Source organism: Heptranchias perlo, chromosome 15, assembly GCF_035084215.1.
Source record: "Heptranchias perlo isolate sHepPer1 chromosome 15, sHepPer1.hap1, whole genome shotgun sequence".
Lineage (NCBI taxonomy): Eukaryota > Metazoa > Chordata > Chondrichthyes > Hexanchiformes > Hexanchidae > Heptranchias > Heptranchias perlo.
Genome location: NC_090339.1, coordinates 31,151,401 through 31,176,573, shown reverse-complemented (window position 1 = coordinate 31,176,573; position 25,173 = coordinate 31,151,401). Strand labels below are relative to the sequence as shown.

General features: G+C 40.2%; 1 long non-coding RNA gene across 1 annotated transcript in view; it reads right to left on the bottom strand.

Annotated features, from left to right (window-relative positions):
* LOC137332961 (uncharacterized) overlaps positions 1–22,747 on the bottom strand; it is a 30,319-nt gene extending 7,572 nt beyond the window's left edge. Inside the window, exons 1-2 of the long non-coding RNA XR_010965767.1 lie at positions 22,477–22,747; positions 7,007–7,172 (exon numbers count right to left, since the gene is read on the bottom strand). This is a non-coding gene — a long non-coding RNA (uncharacterized lncRNA). The remainder of the gene's footprint in view (positions 1–7,006; positions 7,173–22,476) is intronic.
* Positions 22,748–25,173: the final 2,426 nt, after the last annotated feature.

The window sequence follows — 25,173 nt, the reverse complement described above, 5'->3', positions numbered from 1 at the left end:
TCCCAGCTCTGCCTGGTGCATTGTATAAAGCTTTTCTTTACATTACTCCTGAACCTTGATGGAACATATGACAGCTGCTTTGACTGTCAGCCAAAGCTAGGCCTCAGAACCATTTAAAATAAATTGATTACTTTGATTCAGACCTCAAAATTCTGATTTCCTGAATCTGAAGTGCAGAAGGCTCCACTAAAAATCAAGACACGTAATGCACCATTAAATTCAATACAAAGGTGTTGTGAAAGAACCAGAATTCCAATACACTGGTAGTGAAACATGGAGATGAACTGACTTTTGGCATTTTAGCTGGTAATACAAAACCATGCTGCATATGTAAAGAGCGAAGAGAATAATGGCAAAATGGTAACATGCATTGAGAGATTTCTTAAAATGATAATAGCCTGTACTCAGTCAACTGATCTCAGCCAGGGCCAGCAGTACCAGTACTGGATGAGTGCACCCAGGATAAGGAAGGAAAAACAATTATTCAGGGTTCCTGCTTGTGATTGTTATGCAGTGACCCTTATTACAAAATCTATGTGTGTTAGTATCAAGTGAGACCAAAGTGGGACTCAGCTGTGATACCCCCACTTCTCCCTGGCTCAAGTAACCTGTTAATACTCACTGTCAAAACTTACACATGAGGAATGGCCACTTAAGGCTGCTGGCACCTAGTGAACCATACTTCAGTTTGAGTTATTGGCTTCAGCAGAAAAGAGTAGCAAATCGGCATTAAAAATATTTAAGAAAAAAAATTCTAGGTCTTCAGAACTGAATCATTAGAACTGGACAAAAGTTTGTGGTGTAGAAACAAATTTAAATTTATCCAGTTTGGACCGGTTATCATTTATTTGGTTCAGTCCAACCTCATAGATTATGATTCTCAGTGGTGTGAACCAATTACATAAATTGCAATGCTACCAGAGTGCCAGCCAATCTTCCAGCCCCCTAAAACTGAATCCAAATGCATGTACAAAGAATGTCTTCCCTTAAACAATATATCATTCCTATCTAACCTCAAGAAGGTGATTAATTGCAATATGCTTTCGGAGCCTACAGGTATTGGCTGTGAATGAAAACATCTTTCTGTTCCAAAGCCACAATTTACTGGGAAGTAAGAATACTAAATACAAGTGATGTTGGAACCTGAAAGGGAGCTGTATGAATCTATTAAACATTCCAAATATCTGAATAGTTAGACAATATTGAACTAAATTAAACTTTGGCTGGAGCATGCCTCCATTATGGGTGGTATTCTCAGCATTTGTGTAATTTTTTCCGAGACAACTTCCAATTGTTTTATTGAGAAGTTTAGTAAATAGCCAAGCCGATGGTGCAGGGCAACACCAAGGTTGAAAGGAATGGGAAATAAGAGGTAAATGAAGAAGTAAGGATTAGATGGTATCTACTAGCTTTTTAATAGCCTTAAGTTGTAGGGGGAAGAAAAGACTGAAGGAGGTAGAGAGTTCCATAGTTTTGAGGAGCACGGAAAGGATAAAACAAGAATTCCTGAGGCTAGTGGGAAAAATATACTTGAACAATGAAATGTAATTTTGTACAGGATTAAAATGCCTATTTGACCCACTAAGTATGATGGGCAGTCACTAAAAGACTGAATTTGAATCAGTGTACCATTCTACCTGTATGGAAATAAGTAGAGAAATGAAAGAAATCCATATATTTATGTAACATCTCATATCATGGAAATATTTCTAAGCGCTTCACACAATGTACTACTAATGGAGTGCAGACCTACACATAACATGGGAGTCTATGGGCAAATCCTGGTAAAATCTCATAGTTTTACAAACGCTTTCAGATGAACTTTAGCACAGATGACAAGAAGTTCTTCACCTGTGCAAGGTACTTTTAGGTAGGGCAGTGGAGGCAAAAACTCATGTAAGGAATAATTAGATACCATGATGGGGGTGGGAGGGTGGGGAGAATATAGCTTGTGATCTTATATATTAGATGTAACGGAAAAAACTTCTAGGGAAACTCTACATAACACAGTACCTGTAGCCTCCATGCTTACTACCTATGGACCTATTCCATAAGGGGTAGCTCAAATTAAGAAATAATGAAATAATGGAGAAAATAAAGGTAGCTCGCACACAACGACTGATTGGTGACCTTCTTGTATCCAAATCTTGAAGAAAAATTGCAAATACTATATGAATTTACCTACGGAAAGTGAGGCCAATATTCAGCAATGATACCTGACTACCAGGATTTTGAAATTAAAGCTTTTTTCTGCCGTGGAGAATTGTCCAGTCTCACTCCTATAGAGACTGAGTCGTTTGCCAAACTTTGCCCTATACTTCGCTAATATTACAGGCAAATACACTGTCATCCTGAAACTGTATAGCACCTTGAGTGCTACATTCAGTTCTGATTACCAAGGCACAAGGGAAACAATCAAGTCATTGAGGTGGTGACCAGAAGGGCAATGAGGCTGACCCCTAATGTCAGAGGACTGAATTATGAGGAAAAGCTAGAATAACTCAATCTTCATCTTTGTAAGAAGGCAAACAATAGGGTACTGTGTTGAAAGCAAAGGTATATATAAAATTTTAAGGACTAAAAATAGAGTCCAGGGGGTCGATTTGAGTGCTCTCGTCTGGCATTTCAACCTCAAAATGGGGTTGATAACCTGACTGGTTCTAAAATGAGGATTAAAAAGATGTAGAAATAAGAGTTGAGAAAGAAAGTAAGTTAAATAAAAAATAAGAGATCAGAAAGTCAAGCGAAAAAGAGAAATATGAGGAGAAACAAAATAGAAATGAGAGTGGTGAGAAAAAGAATTAGAGAAGTGCTTGAAAAGGAGGAATATTAAAGGGATGGGGCTCACACAGGAAAGTAGGATTAGACTAGGTGGCTCATGTGAAGAAAACACTGGTACAGACTTGATGAGCCAAATGGACTATTTCTGTGCTGTAACATTTTATGATTCTATCTTTATTGTTTTTAGGTATCATACTCTCATTTTCCTGTGTCTAATTGGTTTTATGTAGTATTCAACATTTAAATAAATCTATTCATTTTAATGTGTGCATATTGGTCTGAAAGTATGGCATTTTCTACCTTTCAAAGGAGGCAAGAAAAAATGGTGAGTATTCTACATGATTTCTGTTTTTTTATACACCATACCTGGGGTGGGGTTATTGTTAATCCTGGGTGTGCTGCACCATTCATGACATGTCAGGGTACAAGATTCTGATAAAAGGAAACTCAATTTGTTTATGGAATCACTTTTTCATTGTGTACACAAGAGAAAACTTGAACTGTAAAAGGGACCTTGCGGAAATATAAGATACTGAAGGGAGTAGAAAAGGTTTTAAATTAAACCATGTCTGTTAAAAGGTAAGTTGAGGACTGTTATCAGGAAGCACTTTTTATATTGGGTAAGGTAGCGAAGGCAAAAACTCTGGAATAGTTCAACGGGCAGTCAAATGTTGCAATGGGGGACAATAGAAGGATGAGCTACATGTGTTGAATGGGTTTCCTCATCTACTCTTGTGTATAAACAGGAAAACAATTTCTTTCAATGTCACAAGAGATAAGAGGGAGATGTAATTCATTCAGACAGCTATACATTAGAGACAGCCCTTATGGATAAAACTGAGAGTTACATTTAAATAAATTGGTGCTGTAGAGCTTATTCCTTTCAAAATGGCCACATTCTTTTTATCCATCTATTGGTGCTAAAAGGTACTCTGACAGAAAATGCAATAGACTTCCTGTGTGTTATGTATCCCATTAGAATTCTTACATATTCAGGATTATATGGGCATGTTTGATGTATCTGCTAGATGTTTATTTCCAAAGCAAAACGATGTTCTTTTCCTCATTTTATATATTTTTCTGTTTTTCATTATCATTTTTCTCCCCTCCATGTGAAGTTCTATTTGGCTTTATAGAACAAACAGTTTTGCAATCACCACCTTTCCCAGTGAAGGGGCTATGTGTTGTCTCTGTCTGGTACTCAATATCCAGCAGCCTGGCAAACAACTACCAAAACAAGAGAGTTTGAGTGACAGGCTCATTCTTTCCTGGCTGGGAGTCAGGACCGCAAGAACTTGTGTTACTTCGGCCCCCATAGTGTATCATTTGTAAAGAAAAAAAGTTAAAGAAAGAAATTCGGAAGAAAAAGAATTAAAAGTTCAGTTACTTGGGGCAAAATTCTGGATGGAGTCATGAGAGTTTTATATATATAATTTATATTTAACCCAAAGAATAATAGTACTAGTCATTTTCTTTATTCTTGGAGGTCACTCGGTATTAAAGGAATTTGAGTTATTTGACATGGATTTAATTTTTAATATTTTTAAATTAAATTTGAATTACATATTCAAAAAGAGATCCCTATGTTTCTAGATTAATTCTGAAGAAACTGCTGTGGGGATTAGGTGGTGATAAATCTGGTTACCACTGCAGACTGAGTAATTCATCATGTCCGTCTTCTTTAGATTAGAACATCCTCAAGCTTACTATCAGCCAACGCACAGTGTACACTTGGCAAATATAATTGTATGCAAGTTCAGGATGACTAGTTTAGGCACCACATGCTTAATACTCTGAGGACCAAAGGACTTATTTTTGCTTTTTAATGATGTCTTAGAGGCATTGACTACCTCTGTTTGACAGTCTGCTCACAATTGCAACTGAGTCTGATAACAGCTGTAATACCTTGCCTTAATGGATTAAATCTGGCAGTATTATACCTTTTCAGAAGAAGAATGGATTGGAATTAACATTTAAAGAAATATCTATTTAAGTAACCTCAGGATTTTTTCCTAGTCTTTAAAATATAAATAAGCTGCATCAGTGAGTCGTGTTGCTGTTCGTCAAAATGTTTGATTTCATTCCCCTTTAAAGCTGAATCTAGAATGAGCCTGGTTTGCAACTGGAGGCAACTGGCACAGATCAGACGTCAGGTGATATCAACATGGAGACATGACATCACTGTGCTATCCAACCTGCGTACCCATTCAAGTGAATCTTGGGGATCAAGGGTTATGAAAAGAGCTCCCCTGATGGTCTTGTGGGTAAAGGCACTGTCTGATACAACACACAGCAATAAATTCAGGATTCAATCCCTGCTCTGCTGAGTTAGCAGAGCTCAGCCAGGACAGCAGCTGGGATGCTACAATTGGCCTCAGAAACCCAGGATTAGAGATGGGGAAAAAAAAAATCAGTTAAGGTCCCTACTTCCGGTTGCTATTTACTGATTGCTACTGGAAAGTTTGCATGTCAGGTGAGAATATTTCTAATAGACTGCCAACCCCTCCACCTCCACCAAGGTCAAATAACCTGCCAATACTCATTATCCATGTTCACACATGAAGAATGGCTTCTTAGACAAGGTATAGGAGGGTTGCTGGCTCATCCATTATCATATCCCAGAAGAAGTTGATGGCTAAAGCAGAGGAGGGGGAAACATTGGAAATTTCTAAAAACCAGCAGTACCCAAGTTGAATTAGACCAGACATAGGAACAGGAGTAGGCTTTTCAGCACCTCAAGCCTGTTCTGCCATTCAATTAGATCATGGCTAATCTGAATCTCAACTCCGTTTACCTGCCTTTGATCCACATCCCTTGATATCCTTACCTAATAAAAGTCTTTCGATCTCAATCTTGAAAATTTCAACTGAACCAGCATCCATAATCTTTTGGGGGAGTGAATTCCAGATTTCCACTACCCTGTGTGAAAAGGTGCTTCCTGATTTCACTCCTCAATGGCTGAGCTCTAATTTTAAGATTATGCCCCCTTGTTCTGAATTCCCCCAACAGAAGAAATAGCTTCACTGTATCTACCCTATCAAATCCTTTGATCATTTTAAACACCTCAATTAGATCACTCTCAACCATCTAACTTCAACAGAATATAAGCCAAGTTTATGCAACCTGTCTTCATAATTTAACCCTCTAAGCCCTGGTATCATTCTGGTAAATCTGCACTGTACCCCCCAAAAACTGAACACAATACTCCAGATGGGATCTGACCAATGCTCTGAACAACTGAAGCACAGCTCCCAGACTCAATCCATGTACTACTATTAATGGACTATTAAAAAATAGGTGTATACGTGCTCTGCAAGGGTTTCATTTAACAAAGGAATACACATTGAGCCCTCATAACAGAAAAATTCTACTGATTAGGTTTCTTCTCAGAAAGAAAGTTCCTCAGTGAGGGCAAAGGGTTTAGAATGGCATCAGTCTTTTGAGATTATCAGGCTGAGGAATGCGAAACATTGTGGCTTAATGAATGGCAGGACATGCTAATTCTTAGCGAGTGGAAAAACACTTAATTTTGGAGATCGGATTAACTCAATCAAGGACATAGCTGCTCTCGTGTTTATCTTTTGAATGTAAGGTCAATTATAAATATTTTAGAAATTGTGGCAACCATTTCAAAGTAATGTTCTTAGTTGCAAGAAAAATTGTGGGCCATAATGGGGTATGCACAATTTGATTTAATTATTTTTTAAAAAGACCTTACTAGTCGTTCTAAGCTATGCAGTGCACTCAGTGGGAGAGCAGCTCCTGGTGTTTTCAGTGTAGATTTTATACTAAGTTACAGACAGTTGCTGTGGAACTCATCTCGTAGTAACAGGCAAAATGGTTGGCTCCGAAACAATGTGTTCCAGTTAGCATGTAGGGTATTTGTATCTTTTAATTTCATTCCCATTGTGTGTGATGCAAAGCTTTAACAATCGCATTTGTTAAACTGCTTTTCAGACTGCACTCCTGTTCTGCCTGGACAGATAAGCGAGGGCACTGTGCAAACATTTCTGGGACCACCCATACCTCAGGACATGTAACCATTTATTGCACTGCAGCCACAGACAAAAACTGTATGACCACTGCATGGAATAACTATAGATATAGAGGACTTGTGGCAAGGGATTAAAATATGAGCATCTGATAATATTTGCATGTTTCTATCAATACATGAAGCTCATTTAAAAGGGCACCTTTGCGTGTGTTAAGCTGTCTCTTCATTTACCTGACTCAGAAGGGCATGGGTCCTTTGTGTGAGAGTCGGGGTCTCAGCCGCCTGTATTTCTTCATTGGTACTTGTCTTTGACTGGGACGTCTGACTACCTTTTGTACATAAGTCCTGATACTGCCCTCATCCAGCGCTGACCCCTCTGACAGGACGGCAACCGGCCCTGGGAAAGTAACAAACAAGGTTAGTTACGGTTCAGAATGAAGATGAAGCAAATTGGGAGTGTGCCTGGTTGGAGTAAATTGATGCAAACTGTAACAGCCAGAGTACGTCTGCAATAATGACGGGCAAGTGAAGGTCACGGGAAAGTTAAAATACTGTTCATTCTACCCAAGCAAACATTCAGTGACAACAGCGAATAATTCTCCTCAGTAAGTTGAAACTGATTTTTAAACATCTTTAAGCCATACAAATGACATTTTGTAGAACAGAAACTTTTAACTTGCAAGCCATAAATTCCCAATAGCTCAGGGTCTTTAACCAGAACGAGTCAGTGGTACATTCGAGGATTAATAATCATCTACAAAAAACAGTAGTGAGCAGCGACTAGAAATCAGTACTTCCCCTGATGCCGGCTGCCTCCAAGTAAATCATTTATATTTTACATTGAAAGATTTGTTCCTCATTATTGCTGGGAGTAAAATGAATGCTCTTTTATAATGAGTTGTAACAATGTGTTTTGGGTTGAAACAAGTACATTTTTACAATCAAAATCTATCTATACAAGATCTCTTTTTGAATTTGTTAAATAAAACACATATTCAGCTCTCAAAGTAAAATATCTGGCTCCTCACAACATACTAAAACAGTAATTTTCTTATTAGATGTTAATGTCCTTGTTAACATAAAATATTCATTTCCCACAGAGTAATGTTCTTTGCAACAGCTGTCTAGTTGCTCCCTGTTTATTAAAAAATAATATTCCTGGTAAGATGGAAAAATGTTGCTGCTTGCCTACTAATTTTTTGGTAACATCTAAAAATTTACTCCTTGCTCACTCAGTAATGGCCATAACCTTATCTCAAGTCTACATCTGCCCAGATAAGACTTTCACATTGTAGGCTGCAGCAAACACACTTACATACCTATATATTAAAAGTTTTGCATATAGGAAACATCTCCTGTCCATGTCACAGTCACAATTTTGAGTCATGCCTACTTCTGTCACATTTAATACACCTGGGTGTCATGTGTGGGTTTTACTTTTAATGTATAATATATTAAAAATCTTACATCTGCGCCCACTTCCTGTCTGCATCACTTGTAACATTTTTGTGTCAACTTTTGCATTATAAATTCTGATATAAGATTTATATGGGTTTTACCTGTGTAAACTTGTCACTCCAGTCCTGACAATGAAGAGGTCAGCCTGTAGCCCGATTGAAATTAGGCCTTGAGCCTCATCTACATAAAACCAGCAAGCTGCAGACGCCAATTGAGCGTCCCGATGCAGCTCGCTGGTTGGGACCTAACCAATTCCGGTCGACTCTGAAGCCATAGATTAGGCCCTGCTCCTGCTCGTTCTAACTCCACAGAAGTAAAGCTATTAACAAGTTCTGTCACTTTTTTTGAGCGACCTCCAGTGGTCCATTTAAGATTCCGTAAGTTCCCTAGTTCCTCCCATTTGCTGACCAGTTTTGATTGGGGTCCTACAATGGGCATTAGGACCCTGATATACAAGATGCCTAATGCCTGATTCAGGTGGGTGCCCTGCACACTTAAAATTTGCTGGCATCCAATCTGGTATTCGGTGCACTCCAATGGAGATCAGTCACTGGAGGTTATGACCCAAAATTTGGCCAACTATATTAATTTAATGCTCAAAAAATGTATGCAATATTGTTGAATGTCTCCCTAAAAGTTTTGCATCTCTGTGTAGTTGCTATTAACTTTTTTCATTATAAATTCCTAAGTCAACAAGCTTCTGCCTGTACCGTTTGTAACTTTCCACGAGGTGGGCAATGGAACGCAACACAGCTGTGCAGTATTAGTCACTATCTGGAATAGGAATATTGGGCAGTATACCCGTTATTGTATATACTATCTAGAAATGAGGGACCAGCTTAGCAAGGTTAACAAGATGCAGTCATTGAATGCCCCAACACAACAGCAAAGTCCATGAATGGCTAGTAAAAGTCAGAAGAACATCAAATTCTGATGTTCTCAGCTTTATCTGAAGTGGATACAAATCCAGTAAAGCTGTTAATTCGGGCACTTTACACACACATCTCACAGAAGGAATCGACAGTGAATAAAATATAAATGTCATCTTATGACATCTGAGTCAAGGTCTACCACTGGTTTTCTGTGTCATGGAGAGTAACTCAGAATATATCCCCCACTGGTTGTCTGTATCACCTGTGGGGAAGAGTGTGGTCTTCACTTGCCACATTCCTTCCCCTTCCTTTCCTTTTGACCTGTTCAAAATTAGGAACTCACTTGGTGTGAAATCACAATTTCAAATGTATCTTACATAGCACACGTCTGGGACAGCACTTTGGTGCAATTACACACTTTCCCGTTTGCCCACCTTACAATCAGAAAACTGAAAAAAGATTATTGTACTCCTTCATGAGTGTATTGTGAGAAGGCTGTGGTATAAACTCTAATCCCTTTCAACGTATATTACTCTCTCTCTCCTTGATGCCCATATACATTTACTTCATCCACGGACAATGTTAATCCACGTATATAATTTTTTGGCCAACTAGGTATGGTAGAATCAGGATAAATGCAATGGGAATATACCAGTACTATATTCTCTATCTATCTGCATTCAATGATAATACACTAAGATATCAATACTGATCTGAGTACCATGTTGATTTATTGTAATATTAGTGCCTTGATAAGGCTTTGTGGAGTTTGTAATATTTCTTTAATTATGTAAGGAATACAATGTAAGGATATGTTGGAATGGGCAGTATCACTTCCACATCATTTGAAAAAAAAGAAAAAAAATGATTTAATATGTCTGCCAAATCTTCAGCCTTCACAATTTTCTCCCTCCTTCATGCCTCAACAGTCCTACCATCTCTTTATCTATTTTACTTTTTATGTTTATAAATGCTAATATTGCTAACTTTATCATATGTTTCCCTTTTAAGTGTCAGGATTTTTTTTTAACTCTGTACTTATCAATGGCTAATGGACTCTTTGATGCACCCACTTTTTGCCTTACAGAAATATTTATTTTGTATTTGAAGATTTCTCAATGTTGATCCATTGACCTGTTTGCTAGCTGTTCTGCCCAGTTAATTTGGGCCAGATTCCTTATCTCATTGAACTTTGCCTTTTTTTTAGTCCAGCACCCTTATCTTTGACTGTTCATTATCCTTTCTATTCTGACATTGAACCTAACTATATTGTGGTTCTATTTCCCAATTATTCTTCTATACTCACAACAGTTATTTGCTTCATTTCATTTCCCAGAACTATATCAAGCAATGCTTCTTTCCTTATTGCAGTAGGAACATACTGTTTACAGTAGAAGCAATCCTCCATTCTAAAAAGGTTTCAGACTTTGATCACATGCATTACCTTTTATTTCGATCCATCTTGGGATAATTAAAATGACCCGATATTGTTGCCCTGCTGTTCTTATATATCTCTGAACTGTCTGCAGATTACCTCCACTATCTTATCTCCATTATTTGTTGGCCTGTAGCGCACACTGAAAAATGTATAATTTTCCTTCCTATTTCTTAACTCTACCCGTACTGATTCTGTCTTAACACAAACCCCAGAACATCCTTACACTGTGATAGAATCATCCTTTACTAACACTGCCATCTCACCCCTTTTTTTCCATCCCTATCGCTCCTGAAAAGGTTATAACCAGGAATATTAAGTTCTCAATCCTGTGTAAACCTCAGACATGTCTGTGTTATAGCCATTATAGGGTAGAAATTGTGGAGGTACCGGCCATAATCTTCCAAACATCCTTAGATACGAGGGTGGTGCCAGAGGACTGGAGAATTGCAAATGTTACATCCTTGTTCAAAAAAGAGCGTAAGGATAAATCCAATAACTACAGGCCAGTCAGTTTAACCTCGATGGTGAGGAAACTTTTAGAAACGATAATCCGGGACAGAATTAGCAGTGTGGATTGATTAGGGAAAGCCAGCACGGATTTGTTAAATGCAAATCATGTTTAACTAACTTGATAGAGTTTTTTTGATGAGGTAACAGAGATGGTAGATGAGGGCAATGCAGTTGATGTGGTGTATATGGATTTTCAAAAGGTGTTTGATAAAGTGCTGCATAATAGGCTTGTCATCAAGATTGAAGTTCATGGAATAAAAGGGGTAGTAGCAGCATGGATACAGAATTGGCTAAGTAACAGGAAACAGAGACTAGTGGTGAACATTTGTTTTTCAGACTGGAGGAAGGTGTACAGTGGTGTTCCCCACGGGTCGGTACAAAGACCACAGCTTTTCTTGATATATATTAATGACTTGGACTTGGGTGTACAAGGCACAATTTCCAAATTTGCGGATGACACAAAAGTTGGAAGTGTAGTGAACAGTGAGGATAGTGATAGACTTCAAGAGGATATAGACAGGCTGGTGGCATGGGCGGACACCTGGCAGATTAAATTTAACGCAGAAATAGGCAAGGTGATACATTTCAGTAGGAAGAATGAGGAGAGGCAATATAAATTAAAGAGCACAATTCTAAAAGGGGTACAGGAACAGAGAGATCTGGGGGTATATGTACACAAATCATTGAAGGTGGTAGGGCAGGTTGAGAAAGTGGTTAAAAAAGCAGACAGGATCCTGGGCTTTATAAATAGGGGCATGGAGTACAAAAGCAAGGAAGTCATGATGAACCTTTATGAAACATTGGTTCAGCCACAACTGGAGTATTGTGTCCAGTTCTGGGCACCGTACTTTAGGGTGCAGAAGAGATTTACAAGAATGATTCCAGGGATGAAGGACTTTAGTTATGTGGCTAGCCTGGAGAAGCTGGGCTTGTTCTCCTTGGAACAGAGAAGGTTGAGAGGAGATTTGATAGAGGTATTCAAAATCATGAAGGGTCTAGACAGAGTAGATAGAGAGAAACTGTTCCCATTGGCGGAAGGGTCATGAACCAGAGGATTTAGATTTAAGGTGATTGGCAAAAGAACCAAAGGTGACATGAGGAAAAACTTTTTTTACACAGTGAAAGGTTAGGATTTGGAATGCACTGCCTGAGGGGGTGGTGGAGGCAGATTCAATCGTGGCCTTCAAAAGGGAACTGGATAAATACTTGAAAGGAAAAAATTTGCAGGGCTACGGGGATAGGGCGGGGTAGTGGGACTAGCTGGATTGCTCTTGCATAGAGCCGGCACAGACTCGACGGGCCAAATGGCCTCCTTCCATGCTGTAACCTTTCGATGATAATATTTATGGAGGGATATGATATAAACGCTATCAACTCTGTGTTGAATGCTTTGTACGTTCACATATGTACCACTCAATTCTGACTCCCAATTTTTTTGGGACATTGGCTCTTAATCATTTTTAATTATTATTTAAATTTTTGATATCCATTGCCGTTTCTACAACAGCATTCCTCAGGGGTAAATTTTAACCCCGAAGAATAGGTGAGTTGGGGGCGGGGGGGGGGGGGGGGGTGGCAGTAAAAGATTTTAAAGTTTGGAGCGGGAACGAATCCCGGCTCCAACCTGCTGAATTCTGCGTTTCATCCAGATGCATCTGGGCTCGTTCACACTTCTGAAACCTGGAAGTCCCGCCGGCAGGGCAATTAAGGCATTTGAAGTAGTTAAATGAATTAAATTTTAGTGTATTGAGGTAGACAAACAATTTTAACTCTACCTGAACGTGTCTCCCGCGGCTTCTGAAACACGCCATGGAAACGGAGGTGATTTGCAGTTGGCAGCCATTTGGACCTTGAAACCTTGTGATTGACACGTGAAGAAAAGGTGAGTTTTTGCAGCAGGGCAATCAGTTCTCGCAGACAAACCTTTGGCTGGGAGTTCTTTGTGTTTAGACTGAGATTTCTTTGTTCACATTCAGAATTCTTGTGTTCGCATATATTTACCTACGTTTTGAACCCCCCACAAACTGACACCATCAGGATGGGGGAGGCAATGGATGTATTCAGCACTACATCTGAGGAAAAAGCACATCAGCATCCGCGGCAGGCATGGCATGGAGTTCTGGGAGCTGCAGCTCCACAAAACAGAGGTGCGCCACAAGGACCTGCAGAAGAACAGACAGGGGACCAATGGAGGGGCCCATGTTGCAAGAGGCACTACTCTCGTGAGAGGATCTACAGGCAGAGGCTGAGCTTCCTGGACCTCTCTGAGGAGCAGTGCCTACAAAGGCTCAGATTGAGTCGCCAGGTGGTCGCAGACATCTGCAAGCAGAGCTGCTCCCGAATGGGCCCGGTGGGCACGCATTGACCTCCGTAGTTAAAGTCACCATTGCCCTCAATTTCTTCGCCTCCGGATCCTTCCAGGGCACCAGCAGTGACATCACCAGGATCTCTCAGTTGTCTGTCCACAGGTGTATATGACAGGTCACAGATGGCTTGTTTGCCAGGGCATCCGACTACATCAACTTCCCCATTGACGATATCAGCCAGACTGAGAGGGCAGTGGATTTCCACTCTCTGGCTGGCTTCCCATGGGTACAGGGCGCAATTGATTGCACACACGTAGCAATCCGAGGACCTGCACATGAGCCAGGACTATTCATCATTGAGCCATAAGTGAGTGTGTGGACTGATGTGATGGTGTAGGCTTCGCAGGGCAGTGGGGGGGTTAATGTTCACCACGGAATGCAGCTGAATCAGTAACTGTACTTACTTTTTCCTGATCTGGTTAGGTCATTAAATCGCTTCCTGCACTGTAGCCACGACCAGGGCACTGTGCTCACGCCTTCTTGGTGGCAGAACCAGGAGTCTTCCCCCGGTCAGGCAGCTTTGGCACCTCCCTCCTGTGTCTCACAGCAGCCAGTAGTACCTTCAGGGCGGCGTCCGAGAATCTGGATGCTGGCTTTGCTCTACAATGTTCCATTCTGCTTTTTCCTCCTTTTACCTTCAAAATGCATTGTTGCATTGGCCCTTTAAATAGTGGGTTTTAAATTGCATCATCCGGGTGTGCAGTACGCCCGCTGTGCAGCTTGAGGATGCAAAACCCGGAAGTTGAGTTAAATGGTTATAGTTGAGTTGTGATCGCTCGGGAACACACACAAAAAATTTTTCCGGATTTCCCACCACTTATTGACCTCTCGCACTGAGATCCCACCTCATTGTTAAAATTGGGCCCTTATCTCTCACTACTTTTCAACCTTTTCCTTTCCCTTTCTTAACTGATAATATTTTCTCACTATTTTAGCTAAATTTTTTTGCTTCAATTCCAGCAGTTTTAGTAAGCCTCCTGCTAGATTAGTTTAAATCCTCCCTTACTGCTCTGTTTACCCTCTCTGCAAGGACATTGGTGCTGTTTTGGTTCAGGTTAAGGACATCATTTTAGTATAGTCTTCCAGAAATCACTCCAACGCCTCAAGAACGTGAACCCTTCCCCCAGCACCAGCCCTGTAGCCACACTTCGGCCTTCCTAACCTTCCTCTCCTTAATCTGTCCAGCGTGTGGCACAGGAAGCAATCGGGACATTACCATCCTTAAGGTCTTATTTTCAATCTAATGGCTAACTTCTTAAAATCCCCCTGCATGACCATAAATATACTTCGATCTATGTCATTGGTTTCAACATGGAGCAAGACGTTTGACTGATCTCTTCCCAGAGGCTCTCCACCCATTCCACGATATCCTTCACTCTGCTACCAGAAAGGCAATATACCTTATGGGATTCCCAGACACGACTGGAAAAAAGGCTGACTATTCCCTTGACTATTGAACCTCTCACTACTACCCCTCTCCAATCCTGTAGTCTACCTGCCTTTCACCTCCTTGGATAATCGTTACTCCACAGTGTTGCTCAGGACCACCGTTCCCTGAATCACTGTCCACCTATATTTGTCCAACACTTTGTATCAATTAAATGGTTCCAGTAATTCAAAGGTTCTCTGCCTCTGTGAGTCCTTTCTTCTTCTGCTGCCCCTACAGATGATCTTCTCTTTTTTTACACTATCTCAGTGTCCTGACCTGTCTAGCACAGCCTCTTGGATGACCACATTCTGAGATTACGATCAAGAAACTCCTTATCTTCCCTGGTGCTGTGGATTGTGGCCAATTCCTCCTCGAGCAGAGATCCTCTGCTCCAGAGACTCAATTTTCTGACACTTGATGGAAATATGGTGCCCCTGGATACACTGAGAAACACTAAAGTCACCAAGATCAGCCTATGTGCCAGTCCTATAGAAAACCATACTGCTACCCAATTACTGACTGAATTCTGCCCTTTGTAGGTTAACAGGTATGTGAATTAATTTAAGTCATGTGTATTTTGTAAAAATAGCAAAGTTGCATTCTCTTAATCCACTAGTTGCACATAATTTTATGACATAATTTTTAAAAATCTGTAAAAATAAGAGTAAACCACTTGTGTAAGGAAAATGCTTCAAATATTTGTATAATCCCTGGAGGACTGCAAGAACATTTCTGCATAAGAATGAGATTATAAATTAATAATTATTTATAGCCATTTCAGTTCTATTCATTTGTCTAATTGTAATTCAGAACATTCATCAATAAAACATCATAGAAGATTTCCGTTTAGCTGCTAGCCGGCAGAAATTGCATCTGAAAACTGCAAAGGACACTCAGTACTCAGAGAGGTAACACTTCGCTTTCCTTCTTTCAATACATACACCCACACAGATTATTCGGCTCTCTTCACATTGTAGCATGCTGTCCAGCAGAACCAGTTAATACTGTAAGAGTATCCATTGATAATGGACAACGATCTGTAAAGTGCTTATAGAGGGACTGCAAAAGGGTAAAATCCCTCCCCCTAGTCCCTGTGTTCAGTATGAAGCTTAGAGTGACCACCTATCCAGTTTTGAACCAGATAGTCCAATTTTTGGGAGGAGATGATTGTCTGATACTTTTGATAATCAAAAACCAAATGGTGAAAATCTGTTTTTTGTTTGCTACATTAAAGAAAAACATTGTGAGAAAGTTTAAGCAACCCTGCCTTGCATTCAGTCATGTACCCAATTCGTGCATGTGAACACTAATTTTAAATGCCTTACTCCATCTGGTTTTGGACAAAATGTGGCAGATCTTGGTCAGCCCCCTCCGAGTCTCTGTGACCAGCTTTCGGCCCTCTTCCAGTCTCTGTGACTAGCACATTGCCCTCTCTGAACAAGTGACTTGTAATTTGAAAGTTGAGTGGAACTAAACCCCAAAATGTATCAGGGGCGATTTTAACCCTACTCGCTTGGTGGAAACTGGCCAGGTGGGCAGTTAAATTTGCCTGAGACTTATCTGCCCACGTCCCACTCCGTTCCAGTTGTCTTCTATTTTAACCTTCTCTTCTGAGCAGGCGGCAAAGACGCCTACTTGAAGCCTGCGGGGTCCTTTAAATGTGCAGATCGGGGGCCAATGATGTAATCGGAACCTGGCTGTCATTTTAACCGGTGATCTGAGCGGGGAAGCCACTGTGGCTTTCCCGCCAGGTGAAGGTAATTGGAAGAGGATCCGGGGCCAGATGAGGCTTTCATTGTGGGACCAGGAGGATCAAGAGCACTCTTCTGGGGCTCATAAGGAAAGTTTAGGCTGCTCCTGCCTCAGGCTCCCCGCCTTCCCGAACGCGATACCCTCCCGAAAACCCCTCTCCGCGACTTAGCTGTGTGCTGGCCAACATTCCGTCGGTCCCACCCGGCAGCCTACTGCCGTCCAAAATTACATTCCCGCCCACCGGCAAGTAGCCACATCCCACCCATTTCAAGTGGGCAACTGACTGGAGACATGCCGATGATATCTGGGACTTAAAATCACCCGGTCGTCATGCTGCCAAACTCAGGGGGATTTGGCGTTTGCCTTGGCCCCCACCCCCGATTCCCACTCTGGGTTATGACTTCCTGTTTCTTGCTCAACCCCTCCTGGGGTGATATTGCACTATTTGAGTGTCACCAACTCTTTCACCACCACCAGTGTACTGACAGGATGCAGGGAAATTGATGCTGAATCTAATCTTTTAGGAGCTTTCCTGGCAAAACTTCCCTTAAGAACTGTTCATTCTATCAAGTATTTCAATCTGTGTATTTGGAATTGGATATCACACATAAAATGTCGGTTGTAATGACTACTTATAATTGAGTAATAGCTTCCCAAGAGAGTTAGATTGATTCCAGTCCAATTAACCCTGAATGATGGCAGACTATTTGACTGCAAAGGGCGTAACAGCTGAGCCCAATACTGTCCTCAAATGCTGCTCAAAAACACACAATCAGGAATGGGAACACGGGTTGATTTTCACCTCCCCAGTCTCATGGTGGTAGCACCCATTCTGCATCTGAAATGATATTATCTAACTCAGCACTGAGCAGGAATCAGACCTGAGGATCATCTTGATCTATATGGCTCAGTTACTCACTGGATAAACATGTTGAGCTATTGGGGGAGTCACTACTCTGGTTTAATAATGATTCAACTGCTCTCAAAGTTTACATATATAATGTTTCTGACATTCAAACTTTCATAAAGAAATTCTAATCAGTTTGATTTGGCTTGATGAAGTCCATGTAAATTTAAGCACAAGGATTGTATCCCTTGTAGTTAATCTGTTAGTGTTGACTACATGTACTGAATGCATCCCTGGTTTAAAAATAACTGTGGAAAAAAAATATTAGAAATGAATGACTGGTCCTCACTCCACACGTGTGGTACTGAACCAAACCACAGCGTCTGTGTTCAGACCTAATGAAGTGCTTCCTATAATTAGTGAGAGGTTGTAAAGGATATGAATAACATTATGCTCACTTGGCACCATTCTCTGAGGAAATTACAGGTCAAAGTAGCCACATATTTAAGGTGAAACACATAAACTAAATATAGAATATATTATCCTGCGCTGAACAGTCTAAAGATTTTTTTAAAAAATATGTAACTATGTATTGTTACAATTCAGGGTACTTCCCAATATTCTTTATTAATGCTCCCTAAAAAGTCAGTTTCTGCAGGCAAACCTGTGTCTCCTATGAACTGAAATTTAAACTTATGCACAAATATCTGGGACAGTGGGCCAGAGGCTGAACCATTTTACCATTGGAGGGATGCACCAGGCATTGTATGGGATGCCACCTACACTCCTGTTCTTTTGAAGTGACAGAAAAAATACCACACTGATAATCTGTGTAGCTTGAAATAACCTATTAATTGGGTTTATTAAGAAGTAAGATTATATAGAAGCACAAATAGATCATGTAAGCAGAACATTATTTAACTTTCATAGATGCATGAATCTGTTCTGTGAATCCAACACAATGAATCATTTTGAGATTCTTAGAGTCCTTTCATGAGTATTCTTTAGCTGATGGTATAAGCAATTTATTGGCTCTAAGCACCATGGTGTATGGGCTCACTGCTGCAACAGTTGAATGATATGAACTAAAGCTGTTGCCAGAAATTGTCATATGTATTTGCAGGTGTTCGAGCAGCTTCTGGTTATTAAACTGTCAACCAAAAGCAGAACAAAGACACGACGAGTGTAATTATGGCAGGAACTGGGTGGAATGCGAGTTAAAAGCATGCGGTACATTGTGCCCCTCGGCTACCACCCTGTGACTGTTAACTCCTGACTCAAGTAAATGCCCCATAAATATATGCAAATCAGGGTTCTTTCACTCAGATTGGATCCCGAGGCAATTAACAGCCTACTGGGCAGGGGGTGCTCTGACCACTAAAACCTGCTGGAGAAGAAGCGGGGGGGCCCAAAGTTTAAGTACAACCTTATCTTTGTGGGGACAGGAGAAGCAGGAGTGCTCCTCTGGCCCCAGTTATGGAAAGTTTGGACCTCTTCCAACCCGGGTGCACCACCCATCCACTCCCAACCGCGAAACTCTCTTGAGGCTCATCCCGCAACTTTGCTGAGTACTGTTGGGCGGTTTCTGGACCACCTAGTCTTCATGAGGTGGCAGCTGGCCCGCTGTCTCTTTATAGCTGTTTTGGACATGGCAGCCGGCTGCCGAACTGTTAATGAGGCCCTGCCATTAAAATCGACCGGGCCTCCTACGGCAACTCCCGGGCGGGAAAACAGGTGCCTCTCCTCGGCTTTCTGCCCAGGGGGTTAAATCTCTACTATTGTGTGTCTGCCCCTCTCATTCTACCATCTCCTTATCTGATGAAATACCAGATCAAACAATCTGGCCTGCTGTCCTACAGTGACAGGCTTTTGTTCAACCTGGTGACTTTGGAAGAAAAAACACATTTATTTTAACACTAGCCAGTTGAGAAAAATGATTTGCCTATTCCCTTTATATTATGAAATTAAAGAATAAAGGCAGACATAAATACCAGAATTTTTAATCAGAACAAAGATGGAATTTGCTCCATTACATATATATTAAAATAAAGCAGAATCTTAGACACAAAGATATTGGAATGTAAAAATTGCAGCTTCCGCAATAGTTCATAATGTGGTGTAGTACTGAGCCACACAAATCAGGGAGATCCCAGATTTTATTCCAGATCCATGCTGATCTCATATGAATTGAAAATTGGAGGTTTACTTGGCTCCAGTATCCCTGATCCAGATAAGGGTAATAAAATTACACAGGGTTCCCATTTCTGATTGCTAGTCAGTGACTCCTGCTGGAAAGTGTACATGTGTGGATGTCATTTGTGGACAAGATCAGGTTCTACTGTGATGCCCCAATGTTTGAATAGCCTGCTGAAACAGTCTGTTCGGGTTGACATAAATAGCCACTTGGGTGAGGTACAGGAGGGACTGCTAGTGTCCACAGAATCATATCTCAGCAAGAGTTAGAAGGGTAGAGGAGGGGAGAAAACTGGAGAAATTTGGGGAAACAATATATTAAAAAAAGTGCAAAAATTGAAAATAATCACTTGAGTTTCCAACTTACTTCAGGATTTATTCTGCTGAGAAATAGTGCACAGTTCCTTTGGGAAGCCAATGGATTCATTCAGTATTGCATTTGTGGGAGTGACTGAACAGGCTGCAGCAAGGCCTTATTGTTTTGAATTAAATTAAATCCCACTACTCCATACCACTCTCTATATAAATGATACATGCTGTCCTACTGCACAGTGATTGAACTAACATCCCTTAACTATAACTCTTGAGTGTTCTCCCTCAGCCCCTGTCCAATTGCCTCGCCTTTTGATTTGTCAGATTATTTTACAAGAATTTACATTAGTTTACACAACTAAACATTATTTGATATTACTCAAGTTTACAGCATCAGAATGCAAGTTCAGGCACTAATAGGTAGTGATGCCAAGAGCTTTAAAGAGCAAGTGAAGTATCCAGACTTGTGAAACACTGATTTATGGTGTGACAACATTGTAAGCACCATATTTTGTGCAATAATTTTCATTAAAAAGACAGTACTTGATTGATTAAGTCCATACTTGGTTTCTCATATTGTACATTGGCACAACCTAATATTTATATTGGAGCAAAATATCTTCATGGCATTGCTGAGCTAGCTGAATAAGGGAAAGCGGAAGAAATCCCATTAAAAAAAAACTTAATGGAATTATTTCCAAAAATAAACAAAATAAAATAAATCCTGAAACATGACACAATTTTTCTTTAATTATTGTATTATTAAAAATACTCATGATTAATCAAGAAACAATGTTGATAATGTAAGAATTGTAACATCCTTAATTAAGCCTTATCAGAAACTGCAATCGGAGCTATTACCTGAATGTTTGTGGTGCCCTACGCAGGATGAGCCTGTCATCAACAAGCATTTGAGGATGGCTGATAATCCATGAGGGAATAGCTAGAAGTTGGTTTAGCATCCAATTACCCATGATGAGCACGGGTGCTATCTGAGTCTGAACTAATCCAACCTGGGCCATTTGGATCTATTGTAATGTGTTTTGAATTGGCCCAATTTGACGAATCTTGACTTCAGACTCCTTCTCTGCTCCTCATGGTTAAATGTGGTAACAGGCATTGAGACAAATATTTCTTGAAGTTCTTGATAAATCTCATTGCATAAGTCAGAAATCAGAATCTAAGGTTAAAATTATCCCCAATGTGAGTCATCCTAAGAATGAATTACTATCAATACATGCTCACTACTCAGTGGCAACGTCTAATCCCTTCCAATACTAGCCACAAGAGGCCTGCTTTACTGTGAGGAAAATTTATCTTTTGCTCCTCACTGCCAATGAAAAATGTTTCATCTAGCAACACAACTGTGAAAAGCTGGAACAACCACAGAGGCTAGCCAATCAGGAGTGTTGGTTAAGGCTGGATTTGAAGTTGATGCTCTCTGAATGGTAGTCTAACACTCAACCACTGCTGCTGGGGAATATGAGTGTTACCATGCTTCACAGAACCATAGAAACTTCAGCATAGAAGAAGGTATTTCTCCCATTGTGTCAGTACTGATATTAGCTCCACGATGGAGCTAACTACTCTTATTCTATTTCCCTGCTCTTTCCCTATACCACCATGCCCTAATGAAGTTTTAACCTACAGATAAAAATCATGTTTTGCTTTAGTCTTGATACAAATCCGGTGTAAGAATTGTTTTTGTATATTTGACTTTTATCAGCTCCTATATTACATTGGCAGCATGAGGACAATGTTGACATGTCCTGCAAGAACAACCTTCACATGGTGATTGACAGCTGGTTGAGATTCCCTAGCCAGTGAATGCCAGGGTTTACCAATTGGAACCAAAAAACAACAGGTTTCTTTTGCAGGGTAAACATTGGATATTTACCAGGCTTAATCTCAAAGAAAAACTGCCAGTGATGAAGCTGAATATTAGAGAAGGAGTCACTGGTAAAGAACCCAGCTTAAATAACAATCTTTTCTCAGTTATGAATAACCCAAAACAAACCACATTTTAAAATCAAATTGAATGGTCGCTATTCTCCCACGGGGTAGGTTCCACAGCATGATGCAGATAAACAGCTCCGTGAAGTCCATGATTTGATTGTGACACCAATCAAACAACAAGGTATAAAATAAACTATAAACAATCTTTTTATAAATCTCTGAAGTTTTTATTGTGGCCCAATAACTGTTAGATGCACAAGGTATGTGTGAAACATCATTTCTATTTTTGACATGCAATTATACGGTAAGCCTTGGACTTACATGCAGAGTTACAATGCATCAAAAATAATATTGATTTAAAAGTTATGCATAAATTGCTGAGTCCCATTATACCTGATCATTTCTATTTGCAATTAGCTTTGTTAATTTTTTTTTATCCTTTGCACATAATCACTAACAGGTGTTTTTCCAGTAAATTCCCTTTATTGATAAAGTATGTCACTGATTAACTTTACTTCAGCTTCTTCCAGAAAAGATTTATTATTGAAACATTCAAGAAATGACTTACCTCCAGAAACAAGGGTCAGGGAGACAAAGAGGACCAAGAGGACGAGTGTGTGGAACTTGACGTTCATATTCTTTGCGCTGTGCCTTCAGTGTGAACTTGCAGTTGCTATAGAGTGATCAGTCGCTGTGAGAGGAGGCGTGTGTGTGCCTCAGTGCTCACTGAATGGCTGTTCAGTTCTCAGTAGCTGGGAGTCTTTGTGGGAAGCTCTGTCTTAAATGGATAAGAGCTCAGCTGATCATGTGGCTTACGTCTCATACCTCAGCACTCCGTAGTCGTGCAGGAGGGGCCAGCTCCCCCGCCCCCCCCACCTCACACCCCCCACCTCCAATCCACTCTGTGAGCTGTAAAATTGTAAAACTACCAGCCTGTCCTCTATGACAAACCAGAGGTTATTATAACAAAACAGTCAAACAAACACTGTGAGGGTTGGGATACTGCCAAGTTTGAGGTGGAAGTCATTAACCCTCGTAGTGCCGGATTTCCTGCATGTTTGAAGGGGGAAGTCATTAACCCTCGTACTGCCTGGTTTCCTGTACAGCTGTTTTCCACCAAATTTAATCTTGGAATTTTTATTTTCTTTTCTTTGGGAATTTTTCTAGACACTTTCCGGTGAAAATTAATGTGGCATTGCGCTGCCTTTGTCAACTAAGTTTAAAGGCTACCTTTAAAAAAATAAAAAAGTAAACATTTAGAGGTCCTGTCAATTTGAAGTTGCCAATTAAATAATTGAAAATACAGGACATCGGAAATATGAACAGAAAATGCTAGAAATACACAGTATTTTGTCAGAATCTGAGAAAAGGAAAAATAGGTTAACAGTTCAGGTGGAGACTTTTGTTAGAACAGTTCTGATGAAGGACCAACATCCAAAATCTTAACCTGACTTTTCTCGCTAAAGATGCTGATGGACTTGCTGTGCATTTCCAGCATTTTCTGTTTTTATAGCTCAAAAGTTGCCAATGCTTACTTAACTTTTAAAATGGTGTTAATTTTAGGGATGTAACTAAGGGAGCAGGACAAGGATGAGAATATAAAGAAACAAACTGGTTAGGAGGGCACACAGATTCCTATAGACATCAAATAAAAACAAACAAGTCCAATATCACCATCCATAAAATTTAGATAGGGATAAAAGTACTTCTAAATGCTCAATTTGTGCTAGGTAGAATTTACATTTTGAGGAGGAGATTTTAGTATTTTGATTCCTTTAAAGCCTGGATTTAACTTTGAAAATCCATGGGGGAACCTTATTACCATGGAGCTATTTGAAAATATTAAATACTTTTAGTGTGCTGATGCACTGCTCATTTGTCATTTCACAAGTGTTGTTTTGGTGTCAAGTGAACTGTGCTACATGACAAAGACTGTAATAAACTGGGACAAGCACAAAAATGTATGCAAAGCTCAAAGAACATGGAATTAGCGCAGTCTTGCTGCTTGAACGTTGATGTAAAAAAAAAATCTGGTGTGATGATCTGCCTTAGTTTAGCTTGTTAATTGTAGCCATGTGATTTATATCAATTAGTGTTAATTGTATTCAGGTGGTGCGTAACAATTGGGGACTCTCCTGTATCCATTTATAAGAGAGCTTATCTAGGGAGTGGGTAATATGGATCTCTGTGAATAAAGGCTCAGAAGCAACTGAAGACCAGGCTCTAATATTCTATCTTTCACCACCTGGCTATCCAGTTTGTAACATCCCTATCACACTGCCTGCTCCACAAAGTGAAAAATGGTTGTAAATAAAAATAATACATTAAACACACTTGCACTTAATTAAAAAATTAATAGTCACTTGGACAAGTGTAGATTAATAAAGGAAAGTTAGCACGGATTTGTTGAAGGCAAATCGTGTTTAACTAACTCGATTGAGTTTTTTGATGAGGTAACATAGAGGGTTGACGATGCAGTTTATGTGGTGTGTATGGACTTTCAAAAAGCATTTGATGAAGTGCCACATAGTAGGCTTGTCAGCAAAATTGAAGCCCATGGAATAAAAGGGATAGTGGCAACATAGATATGAAATTGGCTAAGTGACAGGAAACAGGGAGTAATGGTGAACGGTTGTTTTTCGGACTGGAGGAAGGTATATAGTGGTGTTCCCCAGGGGTTGGCACTAGGACTACTGCTTTTCTTGATATATATTAATGACTTGGACTTGGGTGTACAGGGCACAATTGCCAAATTTGCAGGTGACACAAAACTTGGAAGTGTAGTAAACAGTGAGGAGGATGGTAATAAACTTTAAGAGGACATAGACAGGCTGGTGGAACGGGCGGACACGTAGCAGATGAAATTTAACTCAGAGAAGTGCGAAATGATACATTTTGGCAGGAAGAATGAGGAGCAGCAATATAAACTAAATGGTACAATTCTAAAGGGGGTGCAGGAACGGAGACCTGGGGGTATATGTGCACAAATCTTTGAAGATGACAGGGCAGTTTGAGAAAGCGGTTAAAAAAGCATACAGGATCCTGGCTTTATAAATACAGGCATAGAGTACAAAAGCAAGGGAAGTTATGTTCAACCTTTATAAAACACTGGTTTGGCCACAATTGGAGTATTGTATCCAATTCTGGGCACCACACTTTAGGAAGGATGTGAAGGCCTTAGAGAGGGTGCAGAAAAGATTTACTAGAATGGTTCCAGGGATGAGGGACTTCAGTTACGTGGATAGACTGGAGAAACTGGGGTTGT